Source organism: Myodes glareolus, chromosome 12, assembly GCF_982192425.1.
Source record: "Myodes glareolus chromosome 12, mMyoGla1.1, whole genome shotgun sequence".
In the NCBI taxonomy this organism is placed as follows: Eukaryota; Metazoa; Chordata; class Mammalia; order Rodentia; family Cricetidae; genus Myodes; species Myodes glareolus.
In genome coordinates, this window is record NC_142037.1 from 76,914,015 (window position 1) to 76,935,637 (window position 21,623).

Sequence of the window (21,623 nt, forward strand, 5' to 3'; positions counted from 1 at the left end):
TCCATGTATCAAGCTGCCAAGTCACAGATGCTTTTCTAGAGTGACAGCAAGACCTCAAGACCTCACAAAAGCAAAACACATTCACTGAACAGAGCCAGGCTGTTTCAGCACGTGGCTGGTAAGTTCTCTGCAGAGTAAGAGCCATGAGGGTCTAAATCAGACTGGCCCTGAAGATGGTTTGCTAGTCAGGGAGATGGGATTGTGCATCAGGGGGTTGGGAGTGAGTGGTTTGCAGGTCAGTTAAGTGCGGCTTGCTAGTCAGGGGTGGGTGTGGTTTGCAGGTCAGGGGTGGTTGAGACTTGCAGATCTGGGTAGGTGTGATTTGCAGGTCAAAGGTAACTGTGGCTTGCAGATAAGCCTGGAAGAGGATCAACACTTTGCCAAGTGTTGGCTATAATGGAAGATGATTTTTAAAAGTTGCCAAGTGCTGATTTTTAATTCAAATTTGCACTTTTGGTGAAAGTAAGAATATTTGAATTATAAATTGTGTACTTTGTTTTGAAAATCAGTAAGTATAAAAGTAGAATATTGTAAAAGACCTGAGTAAGTCAGCATTGAAAATACCTTTTGCCCCATATTTGAGTTCTACTCATGTGCAAAACTTTTAATAAAGAAATAATATTTAGCTTGGTGTTTGTGGCTTTCTTTGAGATGTGTTTTTTAAGTTGACATCTTGAAATCTATCATGAATCTATGTTTCCATAAATGTCTCATTATATCATTCTCTATGCTCTTCCATATTGATGTGCAGATATACAGATCATATTCACCTAGTTTATAAACCCAAAGATCTGTGTGGGCCAATAGATCCTGACTCCGTATAATAGAGGACTTTTGCAGACGGAGCACTTCAATTCACTCTGAAGCTCTTGACAGTCAATGTTTTTGATAGTGTCCTTCCACCTATTTGTTATTATGCCATATATCAGCATGTCAAATACTAAGTGCCTAGTTTTCTCTATTTTGCAAAATTTTTCATGGAAAATAGATTTTTAATAAAATCATTCTGATTATGGTTCCCCACTACTGAGCTCTTCTTAGCTCTTTCCCAACTCACTACCCAACCACATCCACATTCTTTCTCATGATTTCTCATTAGAAAATGGACATATAAAAGATAATATAAAATAAAACCTACCTGAATGGAAAAAAAGAAACCCACAGGAAAAGGAAAAGCACAAGAAGCATATAGATGCACAGAAACACACAGTGGCAAACACAGAAATTCCATCAAAACACAAAAACAGAAACAATAACATGCAAGCAAAAGACCTATAATAAAAGAAAACTGCCCAGACAAAGCCTTGCAAGACAAAAACAATTGACCTCATTCTATGCTGACAGTCTACTGCTGACCATGTCCTTAAAAAATGGTCTTTGTACTCAGTGAGTTCATTGGAGGAAACTTATTTTTTATTTGAGTTGATATCAATCGGAGATAACTTTTGGTTTAGAAACATATGCTTGTGTCCCCTTTCAGTCGTAGCACTGGAACCTCATCAATTCCAGACCTTTGCAGTCCATGTACATGCTGCCACGGTCCTTGTGAGTTCACATTTGTATTGACTCTGCTTTATTTAGAAGGTCTTGTTTATGTGGTGTTCTCCACCCTCTCTGGATCTTACAGTCTTTCCATCTTTTCTGCAGAGTTCCCTGGGCTTTGAGGGGAGGGATTTGATAGAGACATCCCATTTAGGACCAAGGGTTCCAAGGTCTTTCATTCTCTGAACATTGCTCAGTCATGGATCTCTGTATTTCTTCCCATGTATCCCAGAGGAAGCTTCTCTGGTGACTGCTGAGGGAGACACTGATCTTTGAGCAAAGCACAATGGCATAGAAGTAATTTTCTTGCTAAGTTTCTCTAGAAGGACAGTAGTATTTGGTTTTGCCTTAGGTCTCTAGCCTATCTACTCTCAGATCTTGACCACCTGAGCAGTGTTGGGGATGGTAGTAATTCAGACTGTGTTATTTTATGGGTATTAATTTTGAAATTTAAATTGATGGATTTATCTGAAACTCCATCTCATTTTTGAACGCCATTTTATTTTGTGTATAATACCAGTCATGAATATATAATTTTGACTATTGGCAAATATATAAACTTTTTAAATGTTAAATAAGTGAATTGCAAAAGATATTTTCACATAATTTCTCAAAAATGTCATCCCACCACACACGCCACAAATGTCCCAAAATTCAAAGAATTACGTAAGAGCAACATATTTGGAACACTTCTTAAGCATTTGTTTCATAGTATCTCAGAGGTTAGCAGAAATGTGCCATTTTGCCTGTAGATGGCATCCTTGCACCAGGTGGAATGAGTTAATAATTAACTATGCAAAATCTTTCCCAGTGAGTCAAGCTACGTAGTGTCGACTGCATGTTTAAGAATCTGTGATATTGATTTTTTGGAACTTGGAACAAATAACCTATTTTTAGGGAAAAAAGGTGGAAAATTGGGTATTACCCGATGGGTTATACAGTGGTTATGTCTGTTTATAATACAATACTTTAGAGAAGAAAAGGAGAAAGGAAAATAGGCATTTTAGTGATTGATCTAGTCATGTCTAACAAGTTAGCATTGTCTAAGTAAACAATGTATATTACATATGGAAGCTGTGTTTTTATTTTCTGAATTATAGTTCCTGGTGGGCTTCTTGGAGGCAAACAATACTTTTTCCTCATCAGAACTGTGAACTGTTTGGGCAGTGCTGTGTAAAGGCCTGTGAATGCAAATGCTGGCCCATGCCGAGCCCGTCCACTTTCATCAAGTATCAGATTTACCTTCCCAGGTAATCACAGATACAGACATGTCTGACACCTTTCTACTTACCAGGAACAATAACACTATATATCTGACATTGTTAAAGTATCTTGATAAAGTCATTCGTACATAAATTTGATCAAAGAAGATATTGTTACATAAGGATTTTGCTTCTCAAATTACTTAAAGTTTGCTTTTTGTAAAGAAACCATGTATTATCCTCCCAGATGAGGTACAGGTAACTATTGTGGGCATATACCACATTGTTTAAAAGTCTGATGACTAATTTCTCTTGTTAATCCCAATTGCTTTCTTAAATTTTTACTATTTTGATTATGTAAAGCATGTGATTGCTGAGCAAGCTCAACTTGAGATAAAGTGATCAACTGAGTAAGTTTATCAACTAAAGCATTACCTTCAGCCAATGGACCAGTAAGATTCGAATGTGCGTTAATATGACCCACAAAGCACGGCATTTTTCTTAGATGAATGGCATCTTGATTTGCTGAAAGAGTATTTTAATTTGACTATTACTAATTCCAATTCAGGCAACAGTCTCTATGACCCGAATAGCTGTGAAAATGTAATAACTCTCAGTCTATAAATTAAATGCATTACTTGCAAAAAGCCGAAATGCCACAGCAACAGCCCGCAGTTAAACCGTTTGAGTTGAGGCCAGGTCTGTTTGCACTACATGTCCGTTACCATCAACAACATCAGCTGCTCTTACATTAGAAGAACCATCTGTAAAAATTAACATAGCATCCTTTAAGGGATCTTTCATTACAATTTTAGGAGAAATAAAAGAATGAACTTATGCAAATTGCATCAATCAATCAGCTGAAAAAGTTATCAATTTGGCCTAAAACTTGAGCAAACACAATAGTCAACGTATCATTATTTTGAAATAACCAATCAATCTGTTACCTAGTTAAACTGTTACTTAGTTACCTAAGGAACACTGATCACATTAGGTTCTCTACCAAAATATTGCCTAGATTCCATCTGGCTTTTCTGTACTAAACAAGCTACTGCTTCAAAATAAGGGTCTAACATTTTGGCAGGGGAAAGAGGTAGATACAACCATAATAATTTTCCTTTTTGCCATAGTATGGTTGTTGTAGGAAGTCTTGTAGGCAAAATATATGTTGGCCAAGGTAGATCATAATTAATATGTAATGTACCTGCTGATTCTGTATTGCATATTCCACATATACCAGTACCTGTCTAGCAATGTATGTAAGATGTCTTGGGGAATTGGAATCACTAGTCCCTTTAAGAATCTCACTGACAGGCTCACAATCTCCTGTGTTGGATTTTAAATCAGGATATAGTCACTGGATGTTCCCCAATAATTTCTGAAAGTCATTGAATGGTTGTAAGCTATCTTTCCTAATCCATGCTTTTCTGAGCCCAGGAGCAGACCTACAATGGTAACAGTGGTTCTTGAGGCCTCAACCTGCAGCTGTTGCCAGGCCATGCACCCTGCAGTTCTTTTCTTTGATCAGGAGCACTGGAGGCTATGCCATCAGCCTGGGGGATGGAGCAGAACGTTTACAATAACTACAAACTCTAAAAATCTCTGCATTTGTTTCTGCTCCATCCCAGCTCCTCTGGCTAATAAAATATATTCAAGCAAATGTATAGACAGCTGTGTACTATTTCCTTGAGCCATATCTACAATTTTTTTACAGTTACAATTTTTATATATACTTTTTACTCCCAAAATATTTACTGCACCTTTACATCACCTTTTTCCCACCAAGTGCTCAGTTTTCATGTCTACACCTTGCTGTGATACTCCTCTGTGGTACCAGTGGCTATATTTCTGGATGCCATCTATCAGGGTCCAGTCTCGATGGTTTCATATGTCCCAGGGTAAAGGTGTGTGGATTGGAAATGTTAGGCAGAACAAAACAGAGATATAAAAGAAATAGAGAGAGAGAGAGAGAGAGAGAGAGAGAGAGAGAGAGAGAGAGAGAGAGAGAGAGACAGATAGAGTCTGGAAGACAACCCAGCGAATGCTAATCTGCCTTGTGTCAATTTCCCATAGGCTTTATATACCCCAACCCAAAGAGTAGGTAGTAAGACAAAAGACATTTTTGCCGAGATATAAAAAAAAAAAAATCACCTTCTCAGTACTCAAAACCTCAAGAAACTACACCCTAGGTCAAAACCTTCTGTTAGCAGTCACACTTTGGGTCAAACCTCCCGTCAATAATCTTGAAGAAGCAAGAATAGTCCTGAATTCTCTGACTTTTGGTCAAGGAGGAATGAATCCACATCTGTGGGCTGTTCCATATAATAAAGTAACTGAGACCATTAACTTGGAGAAATTATTTGGCTCAGAGTTTTAAAGATTCCTTCCCTGTCTAGTTCTGGGACCTGATAAACCATCATGTGGACAGTGTGGTAGAATTAAACATCCTACTTGAGGGCCATGAGGCAAAGTAAGTGAGCAGACAGAAAGTCATCTCCTTCAGAGGTGCAACCACGAAGAGTTAAGGACCTTCACTAGGCCTCGTTAGATGAAGAGATAGTTATCTGCCATATTACCATTCTGGGGGGGCAGCTTTTCAACATGTGACCTCCTAGGGAATATTCAATATCAGAATGTGGAAAGTTGTACACTACACTAGAAGCTAAAATACAGTGTCCATCTGACTTAAGGTAGCTGGAGGAAGAAAAAATATGAACTAATATCATTTTAGTGTTTTAGCACAGGCAAGTGCAAAGTTTAGGCCCTGTAGATAGCGTACTGAAAAAGATGGAAACGCAGCCCTCAGGAGGAAATGCTTGTAGATTTGGAATGGAAAATGCATAATGAGATAAAGTAGCAAGCATAAAAGTTATCCATATTGATTTATGCATATTAATGCTATCACTAATGAGTGGCTCAAAGACAAATCAAAGCTTAGGTGTTTGAATGAACTGAGTCAGGCCTTAAGTATTAGAACTCAACCTTGATGACCACCATTGAGGGATCTTTTGTACATTTACATTTTGCAGTTACTAAAAGTGACATACACCTTTAATTTAGTAATTGTATCCAGAGTGAACATCCAATAGTCTTGAGAATTTAAAAGTTAAGCTATTGAAACATTCATGTCTAGAATCACAGGTCACATGTTAAATTACAGAGTGGTTGTGGTGGTGGGGGGGGGGAACGAGACAGCCCTTATATCCTCAGTCAGGAGCCAGAATGCTGCTGCTACTGAATATCTTGGCTTCTTTTTTTTATTTAGTTCAGAACTTCAGCCCATGAGGGGACTAGGGACCTTTAGGGTGAGTGTTCCCATCTTAACTAAGTGACTAAAAACACCCTCTCAGAGGCATACTTAAAGGATTACCTTTGAGGTAATTCTAGACCCTATCAAATTGAAATCAGTTTGTTAACCTCCATACGCAGCAAAGATGCAGTAATACCTTCTGATTTACACTCTCCCTCCTGCTAATGTTTTCATTTGCCATATCCTCATTGTTTTCCTATTTATCATCTATCCAAACTGCTGTCTTTCATTGCTTGACTATTTTGTGGTTGGTAGTAAGAGTGTTTGTATTGTATCCCCATTTAGTCAAATTTTGAAGTGACTTTTCTCATTCTATGGTTTGATGTTTCATTAATTTCGTGTTGTCTTTTGTTAGACAGATTTTCTCAATATCAAGAAGAATTTGTAGCTGGGCCATGGTAGTACATGCCTTTAATCCCAGCACTCGGGAGGCAGAGGCAGGCGATACTCAGTGAGTTCGAGGCCAGCCTGATCTACAAGGGCTAGTTCCAGGACATGCTCCAAAGCTACAGAGAAACCCTGTCTCAAAAAATAAAAACAGAAGAATTTGTAATTTATTTGTCTTTTCTTGGTGCTTAAAATATAGATGAGAAAGTACTGTTATCATCTTAATATTTCAAAATATTATGGATGTGTTTTTCAAGTAGTGATCATAAGAAAAGGAAAATTTTATTGTTGAATGAAAAAAACATTGCAATCAAAGTTACCTCAAAATTAGAATGGTAATACATTCAACCAAAATCATCTGAATGATAAATTCAGGGCTTGGTAACTGTCTTGTTTTCTGTAATGAAGTTTTCAAAGTTTTACATTAGGGCCCATTTATTATACCAAAGATCCCTTTCAAGTTAATTTACACCATTGACTTGAGCTTACAGAGTTTCACTAATGTCTATAGTAATTAAGTATTTCTGAACTGTCTATTTACTTTGAAATTAAATATCTTAAATATTTATGTTCAGACATCTACTAAACAATGGAGAGATTGAGTCAGTATTGTAGAGAAATGGAGACAAATAATGAGGGAAAAGAATCATTCGACTCTGGGGAGATGGTAGAAGACACAGTACGAATGTAAGCTTTACATTGTGGAACTGTGGAAATATATAAGAGCTATGAAAACAACTCTCACTCCGTCTTCTCAGTGTGCATAGCTGAAAGACTTATATTTGTATGGATATGTGACAAATAATCTGTCAGTCATGTCGAGATTGCAGATCTGCAGCTGATCACCACCGTCTATTTATGAACATGAAAAAAATGATATTCTTAAGAAAGTGTGTGCTTTTTGTTTGCTTGATGCTTTTTGGATGTGGATTTGGCACAATAGATCCTTCATGTCCAACCCTACTCCAGCACCCCATTGCTATAGAACACAAAAGATCAAATGGATGCACAAGTACAATTCAGAATCCTTAACTAATGCCCCAATCTAAGTTAGCTGTGTGAGGCTATCTGAACCAGTTTCTTCTTTTTCCCAGTGTACTCTCTGTAAATTGAAATATGTGGTTCATTGTTATCTTCAATGTTTTATCAATCCCTTAAAAATCATGACTATAACTGTACAAAGTAGTATAAATTCCACAAGACAGTTTCTAGTAAAAACAAGTACTTTTGAGTACTTTTATGTAAATCAGTTGTTGTTATCACTCTTTATCCATTATCATTACATGCAGGGATGTCTCCACCCACTCACATAAATGCCATTCCATTTCTAGTTTGTTTGTCCTTCAGCATGGCCAGGACTAATGCTTAACATCTTACATATAACACCTGACATTTGTAGTTCTGAAAGCTTTTTCGTAATGAGTGATCCACTTGAATTATCCCTATTATTGTGGTTATTTGCTCTGGAAAGTGCTGTAATGGAGACCATTTTACAGGCATGCTTAGAATCACAGGCTTGTGTGGAATGCATTCACTGTTGGAGCAGTAAAGATCCATGTATGATTGAATAAAACAAAATAAGTAAATTCTTCTAGGCAGAGGCAAGGCTATATTAGTCTCATTGCCTCTTCCCATCACCTTAAGCAGTATAATATGTGATTATATGCCACATAAAAGGCTTGGATATAATAAAACTAAATATGGGAGCTAATTCAATAAAAGTGAAATAAACAGATAAAGACAATCACAAAAAGATCAGATTATAATCAGGTTATGTTGACGTTAGATTTGAAGGAAGACATTAGGATACGACACAAGGATGGTGGAGGATGAGAGACTAAGGAAGAAAGTTCAAGTTGTGTTTGAACCTCAGATAGTATTTGGAAAATTAGAATTTTTAATGGCTCTTTACTCACTGTAGAGCAATAGAAATACATTTATTTTTGGGAGAAGTAAAAGTGTTAAGCCAATTAATGTTCTCATGCTGATGAGGAAGTTATTGCTTACTGATATTTGAATAACATGTGTTCAGTATTTTGTAAGTTATTCTCTTCATCAGAAGAGAGAATCTGTGTTTACTCCATAGTATTATGAAAATAAAATATAAATATAATCACAGTCAAAAATGCCTGACTCTGTATTTAGCATATAGTACTTCTCCAATAAGTACCTAAATTTTTTCCTATTTCACAATATTGACGGGTTTTCCAGCTATGATAAATGACATAAACATATCAACAAAACAATCTTCTTAGTTTTTTTGAGGAGATTGAACTTTTGCATAATATTGTAATGTAACTTATTGAACAGTTACCACAAAATCTAATGCTGAGCATTTTCTGTATGGATCAGAGATGTTCAGACAGCATATTTGATTCTCACAGTAATTTTCCATATCATTTCCTTTTGTAGAATTATCAGTTAAAACAATGGGGCTTTGGGATAATCCATAACCACAAAGAATGTCTCACTCTGAAGTCTATGATTTTAATAATTATGATATTTTTGATACTCATCAGTGGTGCTAATATTTGCAGGTTTGAAAGTGGGCTCTATGACAATAAAACGTGGTATGGCTTTGTGGATTTTTAAATCCTTTTCTAACTTTAAACTTTTCCAATGATCAGGCTTTCAGTCTTCCTTCTGGCAGTGTAGAATCAGATAAATATGCCTGTCTGCAGTGTTGCTCTTAGTATTAAACACAACCTTTGTTGGTGGTGTCTAAACACATTTATGTGTATAGGGTAGAACATTGAACTGTTCTTGGCAGCGTCAGAAAATAAGCTGTCAGGTTTTATAGAATGAAAATATTTGAATCATAATGCTCATGACTACTGAAATAAAATAAATGGAAGCACTTTTTCTAGTTCCAATAATAGCACCAGGGTTGGAACCATGAATTACAAACTCTGAGACAAATAAAAAAGTGGGTTTTTAAGAAATGAGAGAATGACCAAAAAGAGCGGAAAGAATTTGACCTTATGCAGAGAAGGATAGCTGGTGAGATCTCTATTTATTAGATCTTGACAAAAAGCATTTTTCAGATCATATAACCCCAGGTAACTAGAATTTAAAGCAAAGGCACAAACTGTGGCTTCAGGATCCAGGTGATGAAGCTTGAACTTTCAAAATAGGTTTGGCAGCATGAGAGCAGTTAATGAGAAAAGACAGGCTGAAGTGACCACAGTTCTGCGCCTGACTTCTCAGGTTTTTGGATTGCTCTATTATTACTTAGGGAGCATCCAAATATCATAAACCAGCTTTGCAGCTAAGGGGAAGAGTGAAGTTCACGCTGAGCTCAGCACATACTCACCATGTCACTAGGGCCAAGTTAACTGGGAAGAATAGGCAAGGGTCCAGAGTGAAGGACCATTATCTTTCATTTATTATGCAATCCACAAGATTGCATAATAAAAGATTTCTCATGGGAACAGTTACAGGAACTAAGATCCAGAGTCAAGGTTAAATAACTTAGGCATCACACATCTGAGGTGTATAGGCTGCAGTTAGAAGGTCAGCTGTGTTAGATACGCCCATGTACTTGAAAGAATCCATGTTTATATGGGGAGAGCAATTGTAGAATCTGTGCAAGTGCCACCTTATCTATGGAGAACGCCTGGAAATTCCGAAAATGAAAGTGATTAAGCTTTTGGGGACAGGTACCTGTTGGAGGGAGGGCTACTGGTTGGCTGCCCAGCTAGCTTAGCCCCGAAATAATCACACAGAAACTACCTTATTTAAATCACTGTTTGGCCCATTAGCTCTAGCTTCTTATTGGCTAACTTTTACATATTAATTTAACCCATCTCCATTAATCTGTGTATTACCACGTGGCAGTGGCTTACCAGCAAAGTTTTGGCATGTCTGACTCTGGCAGAGGCACCATGGTGTCTCTCTGACTCTTTTTCCCAGCATTCAGTCTAGCTTTCCCTGCCTACCTAAGTTCTGCCTTGCTAAAGATCCAAAGCAGTTTCTTTATTCATTAATGGTAATCACAGCACACAGAGGAGACTCTCAGGTACCCAGTGAGTAAGTTTGTTTAAATGCAAATGCATTGACATTATCCTAACACAGGGGTAAAAAGAAATGGTATGAAAAAAACAGAAACTCATGAGCAAGTGGGATGGTAAAGCACACTTAACCACTTGTATTCTTACGAATATTGAAAGAGGGACAGCATGGGACAGCAAACATTTGAATAATGTGCAAAGATTCCCTAATTCATTGGAATCAAAGAAGCTAAACACTAAGCTTGATGATGAAACTCAAATCAAGATACCCAGAAAGAAGGAATGCAATGAACATGCAGAAAACAACGGTAAGTGAAAAGCTGAAAGCCACAAAGCTTTGAAAGTTGTGCCACATGCTGGATAAACATGACTACTGTTCAGACAAAAATCAGTGAGGAGAAAGTTTGGAAGTTTACCACAAAATAACTTACCTTTCTCTCTTGAGGATTATATCATAAATTAGATAGCTAAAAGGTAGAAGATGTAAAGTATGTGCGCATTGAAAATCGCAATGATGTCTTCTTACAATGATGAAATTATTCTGAAATCTATATTTAAATGTAAAAAGATACAGAATAGCTAAAAGAATCTTGAAATTTGTATACAGTAGATATTTATTTTGCTATACATCTAAATTAAGGTAAATCACCATCCATTCTAGTACAGAGCTCACTTTAGAAGACACTCATAATTCACCAAGACAGAAGAATACGTTAAACTCCTTTTTTACCACCATTGGCAAATCAACTGAATGGTAAAGTTGTAAATGGTTATTGAAATGAATATGTATTTGTGTTTATCTTTATGTGTCTTTCACATCATATAAAAGTCAACACATGGTGAATCATATAGTTAACATAAATATAAAGTTGTTATAGCTTTTCAGAAGTACATCTTGAAAAACAGGCTCTTCAAAAGATATGCTATCTTAGAACAAAAGACCAACATAGAACAAACATGAAAAAATTTGTATAGGAGAATTTTGTCTTGAGTTTTTCTATATCTTAAAATTTTCAAAGGTCTACTTAATACAACAAAAGAGACAAATAGATACTTAGATCATAACGATAGTTATGTGAGCTGGTAGTAGAACATACGACAGTTATCCAAACTTAAGACCCAATTGTATTTTAGGTTGAAGAAAAGGATTTATGAAAATTTTGGGGGATGGTATGATGCCACACATCGGTTCACAGCTGCTCAGGAGGCTGAAACAGGACAACAGTGCCTAAAACCGGTTGAGATGCATAGCAAGATCTTGTCTCAAAACAAGGCTGTGTTTGTAGCTGAGTTCTTCAGCACTTGTATAGCATGCTTGAGGCCCCGAGTTCAACTCTTAGAACTGCTAAAAGAAGAGGAAGTAGGGAGAGAAAGGGAGAAGGAAAGAGTTGACTAATAAGATATATAGTAACATAGTAACGTGTGCAAATGTTGAAGAGAGAGAAAAATGAGGATGTCGAACAAATTTGGCAAAGCATAAGCAATTGATGCATGTTGATGAAGGTATACAAGGATCCTTGCAAATGTTTCTACTTATAATATTTAAACCTAATAGTTAAAATGCACAACTTTCCCCTTGAATAAATATTTACCTACAGTAGGCTCTGTCTTTCTGGAGTCCTGTGACTAATCCCTGTAGGGGAATGCACCAGATGAAGGGGATTGTGAATAAAATAATCCCACACTAGCTCTGAATAGGGTACAATAAGGGGTTCTTTATTGAATGGGTAACTCACAGATCACAACACAGAACAGGGACAGAATCCAGCATCCAGGTGTGACAGTGGGAAGAGAATGAGCTAGTGGGTGGGCCCATACATTTTTGGTACTCATCGCCATGCCCAACGTGGTCCATCCTCTCATAGACCATTGACTGAAGGAGGTTCACCATGAAAACTCCAAATGGAAATGTGTATCACAACAGAAAACAAACTGAATCAAATTAACATATGTCATTGCCCATTGCCATTATGACAGATGAAAAGAAATGCTAATTGTAAATGATCTACAAGTACAATGTTACATTCTCTTTTATATACACATTATTTATGTTGTATCCTGAAATCATTGTATTTGAAGTAGTGTGGTGGGGGAGTAGTGAATGAGGAAGCCAATCTAGGAGAAACACAAATCTTTAAAATAATTTAAATAGTGAATGTTTACTTTGCGCATGCACTTGGGCCTTGTTACAGTGCAGTTTGCTCCTAGTCATGAATTCATGCACAGCTATTCTGCCCAGAATCTAACCCTGTATGTTATTATTGATGTTTCAATACTAAGCAGTTTATTAGATCAGCTCTTCTTGGTAAAACACACATTTACAAATGCATGAGTCTTCTTCGATCATGAAATTTTTAAACACTGAAATCGATTTCAGCATCTTTTTTATTAATACTTAAAATATATTTTGAAGTTTATTTTATGTTTAAAAATAATTTTCTGTTTAGACAAGCAGTCACATTTGCATTGACACTTTTTTCTTTTTTTAATTTTATTGATTTTTATTGAGCTCTACATTTTTCTCTGCTCCCCTCCCTGCCTTTCTAATCCCCTTCAACCCTCTCTCAAGGTCCCCATGCTCCCAATTTCCTCATGAAATCTTGTCTTTTTCTACTTCCCATGTAGATTATATCTATTTATGTCTGTCTTAGTGTCCTCATTTTTGTCTAAGTTCTCTGGGATTGTGATTTGTAGGCTGGTTTTCTTTGCTTCATGTTTAAAAACCATGAAGTACATGAGTGAGAGAACATGTGATAATAATCGTTCTGGGTCTGGGTTACTGCACTCAAAACAATGTTTCCTAACTTCATCCATTTGCCTACAAAATTCAAGATGCCATTATTTTTTTCTGCTGTATAGTACTCCATTGTGTAAATGTATCACACTTTTCTCATCCATTCTTCGGTCGGCAGTCATTTAAATTGTTTCCAGGTTATGTCTATGACAAACAATGCTGCTATGAACATAGCTGAGCACATGTGCTTGTGGCACGATTGAACATCCTTTGGATATATATGCAAAAGTGATGTTACTGGGTCTTGAGGAAGGTTGTTTCCTAATTTTCTGGGAAATTGTCACACTAACATTCAAAGGGGCTGTACCAGATTGCATTCCCACCAGCAATGGAGGAGTGTTCTTTTTCCTCCACATCCTCTCTAGCATAAACTGTCATCAGTGTCTGATCTTGTCCATTCTTACAGGTATAAGATGGAATCTCAGAGTTGTTTTGATTTTCATTTCTCTGATGACTAAGGATGTTGACCATTTCAGCCATTTTAGATTTCTTTGTTGAAAGTTCTCTGTTTAGGTCTATACTCCATTTTTAATTGACACTTTTTGATAGAGTGATCTGGCCAATTTGAATCATTTGTATTAATTTTCATCTAAATAACCTAAGAAACTTGAAATGTGTAAGTCAGAAATTAAAACTCGATACAATTGACAAAAATATGTCTTAGCTTATATTTTTTCCTGAGAAAAAATTCTTTTTCTACTTTTTATGTGTGTGAATACCTCTCTAAGAAATTAAATGAATGTATAATTCATTATTTATCAAAAATCTTGACTTTCTTAATATTTTCTTTTTCTTTTTTTAGAAACCCTAATTTTCAAAGGATTTTTAAAGATCTTTTTTAATTGGAAAGTAAAAAACAAGGCACAGCTTCAGGCCTGGTTGCCTCTTCTGTGTGGACTTAATTACAGCTGTGTTACTGGGAGTCAAGGATCTATTCCCTGAGTGACAGTGTGGGTCAAGGTCACCTTTATGCTTGTTAGAGAAGATGCCGATCCGAGACCTTTAGTTTAATGACCCAGCATCTTCTTCATAAGTTATGGTCTGGGACCACGGCAGGAACTTTTGAAGCTCCATTAGCCCTTTTGGCCACAGGGGGATCATTAAATTAACAAAAATGGCAAGAAAGAAACAGAATTTGAAGTTAACAAATTTTTAGCCCTGAAAATGTTGGCTTTCCAGTATTGTTTTTTAGCCAGGAAATAGTCTTGAATTGTCTTTTGAAAAGTTTAGTGTAACTTCCACTATCACTTAAATTTTATTACTTTCTAAATCTGTTAAGCTTTATTCCACTGTAATTACTTTTCAGTTAAGCAACTATTATCTTATACACATCATGCCCATCAAAGAGAACACGAAATACCTCCACTGCAAAGTTGAAATTGGCTCTAATATAGCTATAAAATAGCTGAAAATTAATATTCTCTTTTGTTATTTTAATTGAAAATAGATTCTTCTCTCATATAAGACATCTTGAGCACAGTTTTCCCTTCCTCCACTCCTTCAGGCTGCCCCTTCCCCTCTTCTCCTGACACACTGCTTTTGTTTCCCTTCAGGAAAGAGTAGGCCTCCCAAAGCTAACAACCAACCATATCAAAACAAGGTACAGAATGATAAGGCAAAAATCCTCATAGCAAGACTGAACAAGGCAGGGAGATTAGAGCAAGGCTGGTGAGGGAGAAGAATTAGCCAGAGATGAGTGTACATGAAAATATCATGTAAAAACCTGTTATTTTGTAAGCTAATTAGATAATATTTTTAAAAGAATAATGAATGCCACACTAATAATATATAGTATAGCTCCCCTTCATTTTCCTGTGCTTCTGCATATGGATGTATGAATAATAAAGCTTTAGTTAATGATAGCAATTAATTAAAATATGGATATTCCATATGGCAAACTTTTCCTGCCACTCTGCAGTCTTTCGGGTTAGTGAGTACATACATATATGAAGCTGTCATATAACTGCACAGTATTCAATAACTGCTTTTATTCAACTTGAGCATTTTTCTTAATGAACATTATGCTGCTTCTATCTCCTTGCTATAAATTTGTTATAAATAACATACATCTTTGTAAACAGAGTGAGATTGCTATACATTTTATTTGCACACAACACACACACACACACAAAATAAGGCCATAATAGTGCCATGGGACAATCATTCAAACACATGAGTAGACCATAACTACTAAAAAAACTAGAGAAGAATCTGTCTAATAGATTGCATAGGTCGAACACTGAAAGTACAGGGAAAACTGGTTTTCTTTGTATCGCTATCCTGAAAGTTACTACATTTGGACACATGATTTCATATTTATATTTGCTACTAAAGATACCACCAATTATAGCTTAGCAATTCTATTTAGTTTTTGGAGTTTCCAATGCTAAAATATAATAATTTCTAGATTCTACTTTTATTATTTTTAAAATACATTTAAATACTTTTAAGTATTATTTGATATCAAATATTGGTTTTAAAGACTTGAGATTTATTGCTAAATTGGTTGTGAATATTCTACTGATTATAGCATTCTACTGGTAACAGCACTTTGTGATTTCAGAATAAGATTGTCAGTTCTAAGCTTCTAGAACCACATTCTATTTTGATTTTTTTCATTTCATAGCTGTATCTGCATCACTGGGAGCCTGAAAAAAAAGTGTGGTCATAATATTTCAAGATGATTATTATCTACCACCTCTGGAATTGTGAAATAAGTGGTTTCTATTTTTGCAGAGTTGTGAGTATCAGTCTGCCTACAGATAATAATAAACACTGAAAAATCCATATCTGAATTTTGAAGGAACCCAGAGTGAAGTGATTTGTCACACAGACACATAAGTTAGGACACCTCCATGACATACTCATTTCTACATTTATTAGGAAAATGGATTTCAAATTCAAGGTTAGAAAATGCAAAAAAAAATCCTAAAGTAGACTGTACAGTCATGGAAGAGGGCATATTCAGGGAATACTGTCCACGCAGTCAAGACTATATTCAGTGCAGAGTGCATTCAGTGAAGATGATGTAGCCCACTACTGTTGTACATTCAGCGAAGATGACTGTAACCCAGGAAAAACTGTAATTTAAATGAGGATTTTTCAATCATGGAAAACTGGGTCTGGCAAAGTCTGTAGATACAGGGAAGATTATTTAGCAAAGACTGAATCTAGACCCAGTGAAGACTCTACATACAGCAATTTCTATACATCGAATGAAGACTGTATGCTCATTGGAGACTGTGCACTCAGCAAGGACTGTGCACTCAATGAGGATTCTGAGTCCAGTAAAGATCCTCAATCAAGTGAAGACTGTGCATCCAGTGGGGACTGTTCACCCAGTGAGCACTGTGAATACAGTGGGGACTACACATCCAGTTGGGACTACACATCCAGTGGGGATTGTGCATCCAGTGGGGACTGTGCATCCAGTGAGGACTGTGCATCCAGTGAAGACTGTGCATCCAGTGGGGGATGTGCATCCAGTGATGACTGTGCATCCAGTGGGGACTGTGCATCCAGTGGGGACTGCATCCAGTGGGGGATGTGCATCCAGTGGGGACTGTTCACCCAATGGGGAGTGTGCATCTAGTGGGGACTGCATCTAGTGGGCACTGTGCATCCAGTGGGGACTGTGCATCCTGTGGGGACTGTGCATAAAGTGGGGACTGTTCACCCAGTGGGGACTGTGCATCCTGTGGAGACTGTTCACCCAGTGGGTACTGTGCATCCACTGGGGATTGTGCATCCAGTGAAGACTGAATCCAGTGAGGGATGTGCATCCAGTGGGGATTGTGCATCCAGGGGGGACTGGGCATCCAGTGGGGACTGTGCATCTAGTGGGGGTTGTGAATTCTATGTGCAGGGAAGTCTATGTACCTAGTAAAGACTGTATATGCTGGAAATACTGTACATTACGTAGTACTGTACTCCTGGGAAAAACTGCAGGTTCAATGAGGACTCTGTGACCAGCAAAGACTGTACATCTAGTGAAGACTGTACACTCAGCAGAGACTACAGTCAGGGAAGACCGTACATTCTACAAGGAATGAGAATTCAGTATAGACCGTCTATCCATTGATGACTACATTCAGCAAAAACTGTACCTTCAGCAAAGGTCTGTATATCCAGTGAAGAGTACATTAAATGAGTATTGTATATTCAGTGAGGATTGGACATTCAACAGACTGTACACTGAACAAAAACTCTACATTCAGTCAAGACTACATCCAGCGAAGGCTCTTTATTCCCAGAAGACTTAAAATTCAGTGAGGAATAAACATCTAATGAATATTCTCCATTAAATACTTTCACTTCCTTAAGGACTGTACATCCAGCAAAGGCTGTGCATCGAGCAAGGACTGGCCTACACATTTGTTGACGACTGTACATTCAGGGGAAACTATACATTCTTTGAATTTCTTTGAATTGTGTCATAACTTTTTGAGTGAGAAGAGACACTGAACATGGAGTGAGAAATGTCTGCGCCATGTCAGCTATGCCATCAGAGAGTTCTTTGGCATGAAACAGAAAATGGAATTGTTACTTTCATATAAATGCTTGAGTAACCTTTTAAGTAAAAATTATCCATTTTCAAAGTAATAAACTTCACTAAATGTTGTTTATATCTTCAAAATCATTTTGTTCTACCTATTGATTATAGGTAAACATTAAGTTGCTGTAAAAGAAGTCATGCGTTCTTACAATGTAGCCAATGAATGTTACCAAAAAATTTCCTCTTTTTAAAATCAGTTTGAGAGCTAAATTCGTCAGTAATTGAAAGAGATTATAAAGATGTTTTATTTATTTATTAAAAATTTCTACCTCCTCCCCACCTCCCTTTTCCCTCTCCCTCCCAACTTCCCCCTCCCTCTCTAGTTCTAAGAGCAGTCAGGTTTCCCTGTCCCGTGAGAAGTCCAAGGTCTTCCCCCCTCCATTCAGGTCTAAAAAGGTAAGCATCTAAACAAACCAGGTTCCCACAAAGTCAGTCCATGCAGTAGAATTGAAACCCAGTGCCATTGTTCTCGGCTTCTCAGTCAGTCTTCATTGCCAGCCACATTCAGAGTATCCAGTTTGATCACATGCTCCAGTCCAGCTGGCCTAGGTGAGCTCCCATTAGATCTGTCCCAGTGTCTCAGTGGGTGGATTCACCCCTTGTGGTCCTGACTTCCTTGCTCACGTTCTCCCTCCTTCTGCTCCTCATTTGGACCTTGGGAGCTCAGTCTAGTGCTCCAATGTGGGTCTCTGTCTCTATCTCCATCCATCGCCAGATGAAGGTTCTGTGGTAATATGCATGATATTCATCAGTGTGGGTATGGGACAAGGCCAGTTCAGGCACCCTCTCCTCTGCTGCCCAAGGAACAATCTGGGGACCTCTCCTTGAACCTGAGAACCCCTCTAGAATCAAGTCTCTTGCAAACCCTAAAATGGCTCCCTTAATTAAGATATTTCCTTCCCTGCTCCCATATCCACCCTTCCTCCACCCCACCCATCCCATTCCCCCCAAGCCTTCCCCAATCTATAATGAAAGGGAAAAGATGGAAGGAAAAAGGAAAGCAGGAAGATCGATGGACTACTGCAGGTGGGGGCAAACATTAAATTGATAGTGTTTCAAGTCATTGAAGATGTTTACTAACAGAGGTCATATTTAATTTGCTCCAGGCATACTGGGCAATCACCTAGAATTAATGAATCAATCTTTGTGTGTCATAAGAAAAGTTTTAGTTTATGGGTTTAGTTTTAAAAGATTTTTAGTCTCTTGTTTTTTTCTGTCACATCTGGGCTACACGGCCTTTTTGCATTGTAAGAATTTTAGTAGTCTTTGTCCAGTGTCTTCATCCTTAGCTTGTAAGTAAGAGGCCAACGTCATATTCTACTCTTCATAAAGCTTCTTTCTGCTTCATTATCATTTGGGATGAGAGTAAAGCAATGAGGGTGAAGTAACAAATAGTCAACATACATAGCATTTGTCTGGTTGCCTGTCTCAAAAAAATTAAGAGAAAGTCATTGCTAGAAGAATGAACAATTTCAAAGCATTTTATTTCAAAAGGCTATCATAGGAAAATAGTAGTGAAATGCACAAAACTCTGCAATCTGAAATGCTCTGTTCTCAATAAAGGACAATATTTATTTTCCAAGGAAACTTAGAGCAACCCCGTCTTCTAAGAATGTTTATTTTGTATATATAGATGGTATGTGATTTTCTGAACATCTGAACCAAGCACTGTTTTAAAAATGATGAGATGCCCTCTTTTAAAGTTCAATTACCTTTTAATAGATTTGTCTTCCAGATAAATGTACTATTTCTAATGCCCTAAATTGAGAATAGATTAGCATAATACAAGTTTATAATCTTACATTGTATATTATAGCTGTAAATATTTGGTTTAGTAATATTTCAGTGACTTATTTTTCACACTTAATTGCTTGTTTTTGTATTTATTGATTATTTTATTTGGAAAGACAAGCATCGCTGTTATGATTGATCACTGTGTGAGCATTTATTTGTAAGAGAATTAAAATTTTAAAGCATTTAGCACTTTAAAGCTCTTTTTTTCACACCAGAAAGAAATAAAATATGATGTATTAATGAGCTATTTATGTGTTGGTATTGAGCTAACATTCTACATTCCAGTAATCAAATTTTAAAAAGACTTGTAGTATAAGTTTGAACATTCACCAAGGATTCACCAGTGAGAGAAAATACATTTTTTTATTTGTTTTGTTTTTCGAGACAGGGTTTCTCTGTGTTGGTTTGGAGCCTGTCCTGGAACTAGCTCTTGTAGACCAGGCTCGTGTCAACTGAGATGGCTTCGCTGTTAAAGACTAGGCTCAAAACCAAAAAATATGAGAGAAAATACATTTTTAAAAATAGCACAAGAGGGTAAGCTGTCAGAGTTTGGAGATTAAAACTGGTGAGTATGTTAAAGAGTCAGGGATAATATAGCAGGGGAAATATGAGCCCAGATACTGAAATATGTGAAAGCTTGATATATTTATAGAATGACCAGTAGAATAGAATCAAAAAACTATTGGTACTTTCTGGAAATGACAAGAAAATAGGGGGAAAACATTATACTCAATTTATAATAACCATTTCAGAGGCTATTTTTATTACCCCCCCGAAAGAATTTAAACTGTTTCATTTACAAGTGATGCTAGTTGAAAGGAATTATGTCTGTTTGTCTAGCTTCTGCCTTTTCATTGGTGATGTTAACCTTGTAGGACATACTATTAGAAAATTATTAGATTGCAGTTAAAGCAAGAACATAGCTAATAACACATTTAAATTTGAACTTTAATTGACATTCATTTATATAGTCTTATCCCATTATCTTTTCCTATTTTCTAAAAGGCATATAATGGAGAGTGAAATCAATGCACAAATCAGAGAGATCAGTAGAAACTTTCTATTCTAAAGGGATTATGAGACTCCACATATCACACCAAATCTCCATGCATAGTTTTATGAGACTTCACATACCAATTCTTCCACTGTATGCACTGTGACTTATTAAACCATATGAAGAAACCAGCTTCTATTATACTTTAAGATTAATTTTATAACCTCTCCCATTTTGAAAAGATTGGAAAATACATGTTTATGTAGGAGAAAAATCATCAAATCTTGTGCCAGCTGTATATGGTTTCAAATACTGCCTCTGCCAGATCCTCTTAAGGCAATACTTTTGACGGCTGAAAATTTATTGTTAGTTTTAATTCTTGCATTTTATTGTCTTTAGTAAGTTGATATTTTCTTGCAAGCAATGGAAACATGCAAACTGAATGTGATTTTCAAATGTAACTTTGAAGTAACTGGGACACTTTGGGACAATTTTGAGCTGTGGTTTCCCAGAGATAAATAACCTCTTGCATACATATACTTTTCCATTAAAACACATATGAAGAGACATGAAATAGGAGGGGATTTATTCATAAGTCTTACAGCAGGAAAGGGAGGGAATGAAAGAGGAACTGAGAGTTAAAATAACTGAAATTCATCATACAAATTTATTAAACTGCCAAACACTAAAATATTTTAAAATAATTATGACTATTAATTATAGTACATTTGATGCCAAATAATTAAATGCAAAGTTTTATTTAAATTCTGATTTTTGTCCCTTATTTACTGCTGTCTTCAAAATATTTGTCCTATTTTATTAAAGAGAAATCACAAATGTCTGAGTATACACTGTCAGTTCACAGATTATATAAACCTGGACCAACACTAATTATTAATTTTTAATTAATCTATCCATTGGATATTGTAAAAAATTCAACCAGAATAGTGGAGTTCTTTAAAATATGTCACTCCCATATTTTCAAAACCCTTTTTAATGGTTGAGTCCAAGTTTATGCAATGGGAGAAAAAATAA

The 21,623-nt window shown here is 36.5% G+C and overlaps 1 protein-coding gene across 2 annotated transcripts in view; it reads left to right on the forward strand.

Moving 5' to 3' along the window:
• Positions 1-21,623, forward strand: part of Gpc5 (glypican 5) — a 1,239,739-nt gene that overhangs the window by 352,861 nt on the left and 865,255 nt on the right. The gene's annotated exons all lie outside the window — the stretch shown is intronic.